This window comes from Culex pipiens, chromosome 1, assembly GCF_016801865.2.
Source record: "Culex pipiens pallens isolate TS chromosome 1, TS_CPP_V2, whole genome shotgun sequence".
NCBI lineage: Eukaryota > Metazoa > Arthropoda > Insecta > Diptera > Culicidae > Culex > Culex pipiens.
Window position 1 is genome coordinate 75,810,858 of NC_068937.1, and position 12,261 is coordinate 75,823,118.

Here is a 12,261-nt window from a genome sequence, read left to right on the forward strand (position 1 = left end):
CGTTTGTCATTTGAAGTCAGGATTCGAACAAGAGCGGTCGATTTGTTGAGTTTGTGTTGTTAATTGTGAAGTGAGAGAATGTGAAAGGTGAAAATCACACTATTTGGCTAATGTTGAAGTGCAAATCGAAGTGAACACTGTTGCAACTGTGGAGGTGCAATTGGTGAGTAAGTTTGTTGATGATTTCTTTGCAGGTGATAAACTATGAAGAACAAGACGAGGACATTCGCAATGAGGACCTCTGATGCGAGGGGACTTCATGACAATGTTTTAAGGAAAGGGAAGGGCAGTGAAAGGAAGAGGCGGGCGAACTCTTGCACGACAATACTTGCACGGGCAAATTTAACAAAAGGTTGGTTAATCTAAGTAAGTATGGATTTATTTTTACATAACAATTTATCTGTTGTGATTTTAATTAGAAAACTGAATAATCAAAAACCTTCGTGCTTACGATGGATACAATTTTAATGAACCATTTTTTTCAGAATCATCAACCATAAAATATATGGAAATGAGTACACATAATATCAAAATAAAAATGAGATGATGGGAAATGTCTAAAAAATAAAATTTATAAAAGATATACAAAAGAAGATATAAATATTTTAAAAATGCTGTTAATAGAAGACTGCTAAATAAACTGGTAAGTAAAACTCAAAATATTGTTTTCAGGAAACGGAGCATTATTGATATTTCTTCTTTCCTCATTATAATTACATTTATTTACGATCCTTTTTTCAGTTTATAGACAAAATTAAGGATTTTGTATCAAATTACTAATAAATTTTATATGTCTATTTGCAGCAAATGGTTCGTTTTGGTGTAAATTCTGTGTGAAAAATAACTAAACCTGAGACCGTTGTAGATGATGATGACTTATCGGATGATTGCACAGTGATGGTAAGTGAATACAACACTTAATTTTATACAACATAATAACTTACTTGGTGAAATATCTTCAAGGAATTCACGAGAAATTAAACATCTTTTATAAATATGTTGAACAAAATTTGTAATATGTTTTATTATTATTTTTTTAGATTTATGCAACGTATTTTTTCAAACTTTAATCAAACTTTACATGTTTTATAATAACAGATAATAAAAAGTTTTGTTTTGATGCTTTTTAACAGTAATTTAATAACTTCATGCAAAAAAAAAAACAAATTATTACAAAAAGTTAAAATTTTAGGCAGAATAAATGCGAATATAAAAACACCCAGCATTAATTTGTGAGGCATTATTATAAAATTTACTGCAAATTCAATAAAAATATTGCTAACAATAGCTAATTATTGACTACATGCACGAATGTTTTTCTGTATTTAAGTAAGACATTAGTTAAAATCATAGCTAGAAATTCAGCCCGGCCTGTATCGTTAGATAATTAAAGAAAATATATATGAACACTTACATAAATTATGTCTAATTAAGAAATGTTTTGTTATAGACCACTAATAATTTGCTGCATGCAAAAATATTTCAGTTAATACAACGAAAAAAAATGTTGAAAAATAGTTGAAAAGTATGGTCCAGCCTGTTTTTTACAGAATATTCCACAATATTTCAGCTGAAAACAAGAAAAAAATAGTTAATTTTCTGAAAAAAATATTCTAGCAGTCGACTGCTAGAATTTTTTTCGGCTATTTAGCCAACAAAAATGGCAATTCCAACTATTTTTTTAGTTACTTTTAGTTATTGGTGGTCAGCAATTTTGGGTTAACAAAATCAACAATCGATTGTTGAAAAAAAGCTGTGTAAAAAATTAACCCATACTTTTAGTTAAATTAACCAAGATTTTCTTAGATTTGCCCTGGCCGGTCTCTCCGTGTAGAATTTTAGAATGATGATCTCGATGATGGTCTGTTTTCCTTGAGAATTAGTGACGGCTTCACCTGAATTGCTTACTACATTACCACACCAGCCCTACATTTTTACCATTGAATCAAGATTTTGCATTGTGTCCAATGTCCATACAAAAATGTTTTCAAAATAAAAATTCAAAAGACGCTTACTGAAAATTTTCTGATCGATACGATTTCTTTGACAAAGTTATGCAGTCCAGCCTCGATTATCCGAAGGTTTCTATGGGATTTTGGGGTTCTATGTGGACTTCCGATAATCGTATGAAATTTTTGTTTTGTTTTTTTTTTTTTTGTATTTTGTTACTTTGAACAAATTCAAGTTCTGCAACTCCATTTTATTAAAATTCAATTTTGATTTTGAATTTTGATACCAACATTGACTAGTTTTCTTCTGATCAGACATTGGCCACTTCGGTGGTTCCCCGGAGGACATTTAGAACCGGTTCCGGAGTGGCCAGTGGCCACTAAATTATTTTGGTGGACCATTTTTGAGATGTCCTTCCAAAATGAAGAATTTCAATACCAATATTGACCGGTTTTGTTCTTATCAGATATTGGCCACTTCGGTGGTTCCCCGGAGGAAATTCAGAACCGGTTCCGGAGTGGCCAATGGCCACCAAATTATTTCGGTGGACCCTTTCTGAGATGCCCTTCTAATATGAAGAATTTTTATTTTTTTATTTACAATTTAAAATTCATTTCGAACCATTTTGCAATTTTTTAATTAAATGTACTTTATTTATTGCATTAAACAATTCTTCTGCTCATTTTGTTCGAAATTTTGAATAGCGAAAAGCTGAACAAAACATCAGAATCAATTTAAATCGCTTGATTTGCAAGCGACTGACCTCAGTTTGCACAGGTTGGTCGCGCGACCAATTTGACAGTTGCTTGTTCGTCGCTTGTAGCGCAGCGAAAAATCGCTTCTACTCTGAATAGGCGAGCGATTTCTGCTGGCCGCAAATGAGTCGCGCGTAGTCGCTTCGCCTGTCAAATTAGTCGCGTCGCTTGTAGCGTCGCTTGCAGCGTCCACTCTGTAAGGGCCCTAAGACTGTCTGCAGCGCGAAGTTTTATAATTCATTGCTCCGGCAGAAGTCTCAGCGCGTAGTCGTGTTTTTTCGTGCTCTATCGAGTTGTGTTTGGCGCGTTTTTCACGGCGATTCCGAGGCGTGTGCGAGCGGACAAGCCCGTTCCGGTGGTCAGAGGAGCCACAATCTGGTCGTCGTGGACACGGCGGCGGTGCAGAGGCGGAGAAGGAACGAGTTCCCGAATCCGAGCAGCAGCAGCAGGAGGAGTGAGCAGCAGCGGCTGCGGCGGCAGCTGAGACGAGAGACGGTCGTTGGTCGGTGGAATCGGCCCCGGAGAGTCGACTGCGGTCGGCGGACCAGTTTTCGGCCAGGCCAGGTCGGAGACATCCCCGTTGTTTACGTGGCTGGCAGCAGGCAGCACAACAACAACAACAAGCGCGCGAAAACGAGCTTCCCGCGCATCCCGCTGCGGGCGGCAGCCAGTGCGGCCAGTTCGGCGGTGAGTGTGAAAGGCGAGTTTTTTGTTTGCTTTTAGTTTTTTTTTTTTCTCATAGTTTTTTTTTTTTTGTTAGTCATATTTTTTTTTCTCTTCTTCCTTGGGTTTTTTTTTTCTTTTTCGCGTAAATCTTGATTAGCTTTTGTATTAGTTTTTCTTTCGTTTTTCATTCCAACCATGGATCCGGATGAGGACCAGGTGGAAAAAATGTCCGAGTCCGAAGACTGGGACACGGACAACGAGGGTGAAGTTGATCCTCTCCCAGGAGTGCCTTCTAACCAAACCGCGTTGGAACTCTACGGAAAGGACACCAAGGTCGTTGTGAAGGGCACTGGCGGGCGCAAGGCGAAGAAACGCAAGTCTCGACTGTCTCCGAAACCATACCCAAAACCTGATCCCACTTCCCCTCCAACACAAAAACCGGATCCAGCTCTTCCACTGAATCCAAGTCCTCTGGTCCCAACAAATCCAACTCCTATTCCAACGAATCCAACCCCTCCGATCCCGCCAAATACGAATCCAATTCCACCGGCTCCAACCCCTCCGATTCCGCCAAATCCGAATCCTATGCCACCGGCACCAACCCCTCCGATCCCTCCAAATCCAAATCCACCAGGTGACAAGGAAAGACCAGTTCAAGCTCGCGCTCGCCAGTACGTGGGGGGCTCGCAGACGGAGTGGGTGGTCTTCTTCCGGCCCAAACAAAAACCCCTTAACTTCGTTCGGATCACAAAAGATCTGCATAACCATTATCCTGGGCTGGTACAATGTACTAAGCTGAACAAGAGCAAGCTCAGCGTGATCGTGAACTCCGCGGAGGAAGCTAACCAGATCGTGAAAGACATTCGGTTCTGTGTCGAGTACCGTGTTTGGATTCCGGCCCACAAAGTCGAAATCGACGGCGTGGTGACCGATGACAGTCTGTCGCTTGTCGACCTCTCAAGGGCGGTGGGACGCTTCAAGAACCCTAAACTTCCAGCTGTGGAGGTACTCGAGTGCCGGCAACTGGGCAACGTCACCACCGAGGGAGGCCAGAAGAAGTTCATTCCTTCTGCCTCGTTTCGGGTGACTTTTGCAGGGTCAGCTCTGCCGGACTACATTGAGCTGTACAAGCTTCGGCTTCCAGTTCGATTGTACGTTCCGCGTGTGATGAGCTGCGAAAACTGCCAGCAGTTGGGACACACCAAGACCTACTGCAGCAACAAGAGCAAGTGCTCAAAGTGCGCAGGCCCCCACAAGGACGTGGAATGCCAAAAGCAGGCTGAAAAATGCCTGCTTTGTGGCGGGGAACCGCACAAAACTCGGCAGTGCCCAAAGTACAAGGAGCGCGAGGACAAGATGAAGCGATCCTTGAAGGAACGCTCCAAGAAGTCCTTCGCGGAAATCCTTAGTCAGGCGAACCAATCCAATCGTTTCGCCCCCTTGGCAGATGATTCGGGGGACGAGGAAAACGAGGAGGAAGTCCTCTTCCGGAGAGACGAGGAAAGTGACTCTTCCGGACCAAATCCGAAGCGCAACAAGGTTTCCAAGTCCACAAAAGCCGCTGGCGGCAAGGGTAAGGAAAGTGACTCGTTGAACTTCGAGGAGGATTTTCCTTTCGGTCCGTCGGGTAAGCCCGCTCCGAAGCCCGCTCCGAAGCCCGCTCCGAAGCCCGCTCCGAAGCCGACACCGAAGCCGGCACCGATTCCTCTCAAGCCGCTGAAGCCCGTTCCCAAGCTGCCAAAGATCCCCCTAAAACCGGTTCCTCAACCGAATCCGATCACCGATGCCTTCAAAGGAGTCCTTCCTTTTTCCACAATCGTGGAATGGCTGTGCTCTTTCGTGAGTGAACCGACGCGTTTAATCATAAAGCGGTTTGAGCCTCTCGCTAGACACATCGGGAAACAGCTTGCTACCACGATGCCCCTCTTGTCGTTCATTTCCTTTGATGGGTAATACACCAAAAACGAAAAATGGCATCTCCTTCCTACAATGGAATTGTAGAAGTTTAACCCCCAAGTTAAACGATTTTCAACAATTCGCATTCGAACGGGACTGTGATGTGTTTGCGCTGAGCGAAACGTTTCTTATCGGAGATGAGACGCCAGCTTTCCGGGGGTACAACATCATCACAGAGAGCAGGGCAGGACCAAATAGAGGTGGAGGCGTACTGATTGGGGTCAGGAAATGCCACACTTTTAGAAAGGTCACGCTCCCGAAGCTAGGAGGAATCGAAGCAGTCGCAGTACAGGCCAGGATCAGAGGACTGGACATTTGCATTGTGTCCGTCTATGTTCCCCCACAGGTGTCGTTAACTCGACAAAAGTTGTGGGGTATGCTTGAGCTGTTGCAGGCACCGCGACTGGTTCTGGGTGACTTTAATCTTCACAGCACCGAGTGGGGAAGTCACAAGACAGACCCTCAAGCATATCTGATTCATGAACTGTGCGACGACTTCCAGATGACCCTCCTAAACAGGGACAAGCAAGTTACGCGGATTGCAACACCACCAACGCCAACTACGTCCGGTACGAAGGCGAGTGCCATCGACTTGTCGCTCTGTTCCAACAGTTTGGCAGTTCTCTGTGACTGGAACGTGCTTCAAGATCCTCGTGGCAGTGATCATTTGCCGATCGCTATTCTGGTTAGCCATGGCCCACAGCAATCGACAACGGTGGAGATGCCTTACGATCTGACGCGAAATATCGACTGGAAACAGTACGCGGAGGCAGTCTCCATTGGAGTTGAGTTGCGAGCTGGGTTGGCACCGCTTGAAGAATATGCGTTTCTGGCTAATACGATCTATGACAGTGCGTTACAAGCTCAGACGAAACCCGTCCCGGGACCATACATCCGAACGCGCCCTCCACTTCCCTGGTGGGACAAGGAGTGTACGGATCTCTCGGCGGCCAGGTCTGTAGCTTATGTGGACTTCTGCAAGTGTGGATCCCCAGCGAACTTCCAAAGGTATAGAGCTCTCGATCGCAGGTACAGTAATACTCTGAAGCGGAAGAAGCGAATGTACTGGCGGGAGTTCGTTGAAGGACTACCAGCAGATACGTCCATGAGCACTCTGTGGCGCGTTGCGAGGGCCATGCGTAGAGGTTCCGTTCCGAACGAGAGTGTGGAAAAATCGGACAAGTGGATATTGGATTTCGCCAAGAAGGTGTGCCCGGACTCGGTGCCGACACAACCATCATTCGACGTTGTTGATGGGAGCGATGCTAATCCTCCCTTCTCGATGGTAGAGCTCTCCATAGCACTATTGACGGGCAACAACACTGCTCCTGGTCCGGACAAGATCAAGTTCAGCTTGCTGAAGAATCTTCCGGACGTCGCCAAGCAGCGTCTGTTGAATCTGTTCAACACGTTCGTGGAGCAAAACGTAATTCCACATGAATGGCGACAGGTCCGGGTGGTTGCCATTCAAAAGCCCGGTAAGCCGGCGTCCGACCACAACTCGTATCGTCCAATCAGCTTGCTGTCGTGTCTACGCAAGTTGCTGGAGAAGATGATCCTCGACCGCCTCGAACCATGGATGGAACGAGAGCACTTGCTGTCTGACACGCAGTATGGCTTCCGGAGAGGCAAGGGAACAAGCGACTGTTTAGCCTTGCTGGCCACAGGGATCGACATAGCCCGTGGTAAGAAACAGCAAATGGCTTCTGTCTTTCTAGACATCAAGGGTGCATTCGATTCAGTCTCCATCGATGTGTTGGGAGTAAAGCTGCGGCGGAGCGGTCTCAATCCGACGATGTGCAACTTCCTCATCAACCTGTTGTCAGAAAAACACATGCACTTTGTGCAAGGTGATCTGGCAATCACCCGGATAAGTTACATGGGTTTGGCACAAGGCTCACGCCTTAGCCCATCCATGTATAACTTCTACGTCAGCGACATCGATGATTGCTTGACCGGAGACTGCACCCTTATACAGTACGCAGATGACGCAGTGGTTTCAATCGCTGCCAAGAAGGAAGTCGATCTGCTAGAACCCTTGCAAGATACCCTGAACAACTTGGCCCATTGGGCAGTTGAAAAGGGTATTGAATTCTCTCCGGCGAAGACGGAACTGGTCGTTTTTACGGGGAAGCATGAACCGCCGCAGCTCAATCTTTCTCTCTCGGGAAAGACTATCGAGCAGTCGGACCACTTCATGTACATGGGTACCATCTTCGATCAAAAGGGAACATGGGGGAAGCACATTAACTACCTGAAGCAAAAGTGCCTGCAAAGAACTAATTTTCTGCGCAGTGTCTCTGGCAACCGGTGGGGTGCTCATCCTTCTGACCTGCTTCGACTGTACAAGACAACGATACTCTCGGTGCTGGAATATGGCAGTTTCTGCTTCCAGTCAGCTGCGAAATCACGCTTGTTGGTTCTCCAGCGGATACAGTACCGAAGTCTTCGCATTGTCTTGGGATGCATGCACTCAACTCACAACATGACCCTCGAGGTCTTGGCGGGAGTATTGCCTCTGCGAACTCGTTACTACGAACTGTCTTACCGGTTCCTGATCCGGTGTGATTACAGGAATAAACTGGTAATTGACAACTTTGAAACGTTGCTGAACCTTCACGTTGAGTCTCGGCGCATGCTTCTATACTATGACTTTATGTCATCGTGGGAGTGGAGCCCGAGCACAACGGTACAGCGCACGCCTCCGTTAACCAACAGCACCCTGATTGGCTTCGACACGTCCATGAAAGCCGATACTCGCGGTATCCCAAACCATCTTCTGCGGGGAGTTGTACCGTCGATCTTCGCATCAAAGTACAACCATGTTCCTCCAAACAACAGATTCTTCACCGATGGCTCCAAGCTCGACGGCTGTACGGGCTTCGGTGTTTATCATGAATCTTATCAGCTGTTCTTTAAGCTGAAGGACCCGAGTTCGGTTTACGTCGCAGAGTTAGCCGCGGTTTACTGCGCACTGCGAATCATCGAGACCATGCCACCTGACCACTACTTCATCTTCACCGATAGCTTTAGCTCTGTTGAGGCTATCCGGTCTCTGAAGCCGACCAGGGAGTCTGCGTTTTGCCTCACGGAAATACGCAAGACTTTAAACAACCTGGCGGCTCAGTCCTTCAGCATCACGGTGGTGTGGGTCCGCGCTCATTGCTCGATTCCGGGTAATGAGAAAGCGGACTTGCTCGCCAAGAAGGGTGCTGAGAGTGGAGACATTTTTGAAAGGCCAATTAGCCTACAAGAATGCTACGGTTTGCCGAGGCAGCGTGCGCTCCTGGATTGGCAAAAACAATGGGACGACGACACCAAGGGACGTTGGATGTATTCCATACGACCTAAGGTGCAAAGAAAAGCCTGGTTCAAGGGAATGGACTTGACGCGTGGATTCATCAGAACGATGTCCCGCCTTATGTCGAACCATTACTCGTCCAAGGCTCATCTTTACCGTATCAACATGAGTGATACTAACTTATGCGACTGTGGGCAGGGTTATCAGGATATCGACCATCTCGTATGGGCGTGTCCAGATCACCAGGCTCACAGAATTAAGTTGAAAGATACCCTCAGGGCCCGAGGAAGACCACCAGAAATCCCGATGCGAGATGCGTTATCTCAACTAGACCTTGATGTTCTCTATCCGATCTATCAGTTCCTCGTAGATTCCAAAATATCCATTTAGTTTTCTTCCAGTTAGTTTTCCTTCAGTTAGTTTTCCTTTTGTTAGTATAACTCGCCTTCGCACAAAGCCGTCGTTTCTGGATTGCACCGGAAGCAAAGCAAGAACGCCCCAGCAGCTGGACACCGAGTTGCGGCTGAGGACAAAAGAAAAGGCCAGCAGAGCCAACCAAGACCCCTACACAATCCCCCTTCCCATCCCACGCCTTGTCTTTAACATCAATCCCTTCCCTACTAACCCCGAGTAGGCCGCGGGTAATCGGCTCCCCTCCCACTAACATTTACACACAAGATCCTCTGTAATTATTAAGTTTTTTGTAATTACAAAAGCCGACTCGGTCCTAACCAGGTCCCAGTACCGAAAAGGACCTAATAAAAATAATTTTATGAAAAAAAAAAAAAAAAGTTTTATAATTGTTTCAAATTGCGAGCAGTTTTAAATTTTTAGAACTGACGGAAATGAAACTAGAACACGGTGCTCGCAACGCGGTGATCTAAATGTTGTTTCAAAAAAATGCTTTTAATTGTGTGCGTATGATTATCAACACAGCATCATAGTGTGTGTGTGTGTAAGAATACGTGGATATCTCTATATATCTGATTTTTTTTGAAACTGAGTTCTATTCCAGTTCCAAATCGTCTCACGTTTGAAACAAAGTCGTCGAGCAGTTTTATTCCGGTTTCAAAATACTGCTCGAAAAATAAAACTGCAACTCCGCGTTGCGAGTGGTCTGTTTCAGTTCTATTTGAAAAATGAAACAGCTAGAACAAAGTAGAGCCGCGTTGCAACCAGTCTAACGCGCGTTAACATGCGATAACTTGCTTTAAGGTGGCGTTATGTGAAAACTCGGCACGATGAGTAGCGTTGATGCTTTTCGAGCTCGTTTTTGTGCGTTTTAGTGTGTTATCGCGGAGTGACGTCCCCCTCGCCATAAACTTAGAATAAAACATTGGTTTTCAATTATCACAACGAAAAGCCAAACTTACTACACTGAAAATATGCCACACTTTTTATTCAAGTGCCCAAACACTTGAATGATTGAATAAAGTCACATCGTAGATCTAATTGGTTTGTGTTTCAACATCAATCCAAACCACTATCAAATGCAAGTGTTTGGGCGGTTGACTTTTTGGTATTTTTTAACATGTTATTTTCATTCGGGTGGCTCAAGCTTTTCAATTGTTTTGCTCATGAATTTGTCCCACCTTCTTGAAGTGATGAGCAAAACACTTGAAAATGATCTTAAAATCTACCCAAAACAGGCACTATTCAAAGTCAACGTGATTATCCAAATGAATTTAATGTATTTCACTGATTGATTTTTACGCGACTTTCATCGAAGGCTAGAAGCGAGGCAAGAACCAATAGCACAAAAAACACTCCCGTCTTCAACTGGCCGGTAGCGTGCACGACTAGCAAGCGAGAACCTGTAAATCGCTTGTACGTACTTTTTTTTTTCAACGCCATTTAAAATTCAAGTGTTTGGCTATTGACATTATTTCGTGGCCAATCACCGAAATTTCAAGTGTTTTGCGATTGATATTTGAGTGCTCTGTACAGCAGGGCCAGATCATGTGTAGAACACTTCGTTGAGCTGTGTAAGTTTTGCTCAGTGTACTTAAAAACAAAACATTCGTTCCCAATATCACAACAACAAGCAAATCATTCATTAAATTCAAGACCGTCAATTGGGTACTAAAGCCCTATGTAAATTTTTATGTACAACGTTAAAAAACACGATTAAAAACCATTTCTGATCACTTTTTTTCATTTTAACGCAAATTTTTTTTTTTGACAAGACAACATTTTTTCGATTTATTAACTATGGTCCCCTTGGAACGAGCTGTCAAGTAGGAGCTTTTCTGTCAAGAAGGACCGCGAGATTAATTTTTCAAAATTGATTTAAAAATCCATTTTAAACTCTATGTGGTCGTACAAAGGGTCATCGTACTCAGAAAAATAAGCTTAATCGCTGTAAACAATAATATCAGCAATCTAAGCTTCATTTTAGGACCCAATTATCGCAGATAGTTTTATGCCTTTTATCAATTTCAAATAACAAGTTCAAGCAAAAATCTACCTGTTTCAAAACAAAGGTAAAACAACAAAGCGAAACTTTGGACCTGCATCCTGGCAGGTAAACAAAACTGTTGGATTTCACAACACAACAATTCAAGCAAAACAAATGATCTTTCATGAATCAAAAGGTTCGACTTACCGGACTGTGCCATTGTCGTGATCGGGGACTTTCCTTAATAATAAAAACACAGACATTTTGCAATTAACAAACAACACGTCTTATTCCACAGAAATTAATCACAAAACTGATTTGACAATCTTCATTCTCTCTTTCGCCGGTCGCGCGCATCTCGGTGTTTTCTCGCTCGTTGTTTTCTCTCGCAGTTCGCTAGCGCGCTCTCGCACTCAATCCACAATCAGCTAACAAGGCAATATTCATGAAGGTGCGCACTTTTTGTTGCGCTCTTAACTCTTATTTATGAATTATATCAATCTTATAATAAATACTCATTTAATATTTTTTTTAAATATTCAATCCTGCAACCCATAATCCCTACACAGACCAAAATCCATGATAAAGCTGTCAGACCAAGACTGTCAGACCAAAGTGTAACCGATGGCAGTTCCTTACCCGATCGTACCTTTTTACTTTTCTGTACCTTGTTCAAATTTGGAGTTAATGTGAAGCAGGAGGTTGAAGTTTTGTTGTGGTCGAGATGACCAAATGTGTTCTCTTTTGGAGAAGAATGTTGATGCTCGGAGAGGCAGAGTGTCGCAGTACTAGGTTACCTAATTCAGACCTCAAACAAGTTGATTAGATCATTTTGGGTCTCTTGTGTGTGTGGTAATCTGATAATCGATGAAATTAATATTTCGTCTTTCGTCGAACTTTCAGTAGTAGTGGACAAACCAACACAGAGATGCCAAGGATCGTTATGTGGTACTAGTCTAGGAAGGACGATGAAGATCGTTTGTGTTTGTGTGTGAAGTTGTTTTTGTAGGTGTTTGTCTTACCTGTGTGTGAGATGTTATGGGACGAAGGTCCTCAAATAGGGTGGTACGCGTTGACGGCCAAATATACCCTAAAAGTAGAGAAGGAATTAGTTGAATTACCTTACGTTGGTAAGAGCAGTACAGTTTGGCAAATAGTCACCTTCTGTTAATATTTCTTCTAGAAGTACTTTTCTGTCCATCCACGTACGTCAATGCTCAGCACTGACTAAGGTA

General features: G+C 44.0%; 1 long non-coding RNA gene across 1 annotated transcript; it reads right to left on the bottom strand.

The window, feature by feature from the left end:
• Nucleotides 1-10,303: 10,303 nt before the first annotated feature.
• LOC120425638 (uncharacterized) lies at nt 10,304-12,261 on the bottom strand. The gene is made up of 3 exons (XR_005606564.2): nt 12,188-12,261; nt 12,049-12,116; nt 10,304-11,982 (listed from the first exon to the last, which is right to left on the bottom strand). It is a non-coding gene; the product is annotated as an uncharacterized LOC120425638 (long non-coding RNA).